Raw genomic sequence first — 2789 nt, 5'->3', positions numbered from 1 at the left:
CCTTTTGTCCTACCTGAGTGACGAATTCTACTCATACGTTTTTTTTTTCTCATTTCTAATTTCACTTTGTCTACTCACCTCTTCAATCAGCCGATTGCCAAATATGCAGAAATGAAACACCTGCGCCAATGCATAGCCCAAGTAACCGATGACCGTGAATGCGTAAACATTGACGCCGGTGATCTTGGTGGCCTGATATGCCAACAACGTCAACATAATGGTGGATGTCAACATGTGTAAGAGCAAAGCGCCGCCGTACGTATCGCCGATGGCTGCGACTAATCTGTGAAATGGAATTGAAAATTTGCGCTATCCATTAAATTGAGATGAATTGAAGTGATTGAAGGAGAAAGGAGAATGAGAAACAGAGATTGCATTGAAAAAAACCAAGTCAAAACAAAATAGCAAATAACAGAAAAAATGGCCGACTCGCTGGTGCCATTAAGTATATACATGAAATCTGGCAATAATGGATGTACATATTGGTCGTATGCACATACATACGTATGTATGTATTAGCATAAGTAGAATGGTTATACATATTTATCTATATAAGAACAGACATGCATGCAGAAATTTCCATCGAATGAGTATAAGTAAATGCCCTGCTGAAAAAAGGTATCAATTAATTAATTAAAATAACCAACTTCTATTTAGTTAGCTTTTTTGTGGGATTTCGATACATAACTAACTTTTAATAAGTTACCACAAAACTAACCTTAAGTTAGTTGTGAAGTCGTGCAGAAGTCATGCAGACGTTATCGGGAGTTTGTTTTCTTTACAAGTATCTATTTGAATATCCTCATACAAAACTTACTTTGAATACACTTTTTTTCTGCACTTCGCAGATTCTTTTCCGTATTCAGGACAAATAAAGTAAAGGTCGAAATTTTATATTATCATTTGGATGTTAAGTCTGATCGAATTCAAATATGAAACGATGTAATGTTAAATAAAATAGGAAAATAGATAACAAAATATAACAAATTAAAAAAAATTGTATTCATAGTTTATGTCCAAAAGTAGTTAGCTACAAGTTATTTGAAATCTAATGTAAAGGAAACGGTGACAGGTAATAACATCAACGGAAATAAGGTCAATTGACTTTATTTCCCACCCTGGTGCGAAATACAGTCAATTGACATTATTATCTTTTTAAAAGCGAAATAAAATCTATTGACATTATTGCTCTTTCAAACATTAAATTTGCTTAGCTTCGAGGCGGACCGCGTCCGCGTGACCCTCGCCACCAGGGTGGGAAATCAACTCAATTGACCTTATTTCCGTTGATCTTGTTACCTGTCACCAGAGGAAACCATTTCACACTATTTTGTGGCCATCGCCCTTCAAAAGTAGTTAGTTACGGCCAAAGAAATTAGTTAATAAATAGTTACCACTAGTCGACTGCTAGTTAGTTAATAGTTAGCTACAAATTAGTCCCATTTCCTGCAGGGTAGCTGATAATAATGACCATAAATACATAAATAAGCAAACAAATAGATCACACATACACATAAACACAGAGCCATACAGACACATGCGGACACACGAAATGCAGGTAATCTAATAAATACATACAATTAATTGTATAATCAGTTATTTATGGGAAAATTTGTGTACACATGCCTTGCATTCAGAGATGACATTGTTTTGATGCTATAAATTTTTGAGCATTAAATTAATTTAAGTAGCAGCCACATGTTTGTAATCAATTTTATTTATGTAAATTTAATTGCAGTTTACGATACTAATTAAAAGATATTAAACGTACGAATTAATTAGATTGTTTGAATAGTGATTTCGAGTTCGTCGTGGCGTATGAGTACTATTGGAGCTGAAATCGCTTAAAGTTAAGGCATTGTTTTTATTAAATTCAAAAATTTATTATTTGAAAAATTTATAAGTGAGATTCCGCTGAACGAATTGATTCGCATACTCCGGATGGACGGAGTAAGGTTAAGGCTTCCTGGGAATGAAGACTTAGCCTCCACTGAAAATTCTATAAAATTCAAATCTTTTGGCACGCCGCTCAGTGCCGCCTTACAGGTCTATTCTGCGAGTTATCGAACATTTTGTAGCCAGAAAATTTTATTACTCAAAATTGTTACCACTTCTTGTGACCGCAATTCTAGACACATTAGTATCACAGAGACTGCTAATAAATTTAGCAACTCAGCTATGGATTTTTATATGGTGTCGCATATATCAAGGGGCAAATCCAAACAAAAAAATCCAAAAATACATTTTAACTATGAAATAACGTTTCACGTTTGCTTGTATTTCCATATACATTCATATATACAGGGTGGGCCAAATAAGACCTACCATAGTCTGCCTAGTTTGCCATAGTTTGCCTTTCAGTGTGCGCAGTCGCTCCATCTGGTTGGAATCACAAATTAGGATGCTGCTCTGCCGTTGGCCGCAAAAAGTTGTCAATCATTATTCTGTAAGAAGCCCCAGAAATCGTTTCTGGCGTTTCATTCTCATTCTCGAATAAACATTGGATCTGGATGGGTGTAACTGGTGCTGGTGTGTTGCCTTTCGATTTGCAGAGCCCCGAATTCTACAGTTTTGCTTGGAAATGCGCTTCATCCGGCTAAAACATTACCTAAAAAATCAATTTTTGAGGCTAGTTGTTCAAAACGAATAGCGTATTATAGTCGTTGTTGGTGCTTTTGCTGTAAGTATCCATTATTATTTTCCAAGAGATTAAGTATAACATGCAGAAAGAAAATAATATTAAACAAGTAAGAAAGTCTAAGTTCGGGCGGAGCCGAACATTAAATACC

At 35.4% G+C, this 2789-nt stretch overlaps 1 protein-coding gene across 1 annotated transcript in view; it reads left to right on the top strand.

Annotated features, from left to right (window-relative positions):
* The window catches only part of LOC118745964 (alpha-tocopherol transfer protein-like), a 120824-nt gene that overhangs the window by 377 nt on the left and 117658 nt on the right, over positions 1-2789 (top strand). The gene's annotated exons all lie outside the window — the stretch shown is intronic.

Source organism: Rhagoletis pomonella, unplaced genomic scaffold, assembly GCF_013731165.1.
Source record: "Rhagoletis pomonella isolate Grant_MI unplaced genomic scaffold, Rhpom_1.0 Rhpom_scaffold_00001, whole genome shotgun sequence".
Lineage (NCBI taxonomy): Eukaryota > Metazoa > Arthropoda > Insecta > Diptera > Tephritidae > Rhagoletis > Rhagoletis pomonella.
Note: the sequence above shows the minus strand (reverse complement) of the source record. Positions and strands in the feature narration are given on the sequence as shown.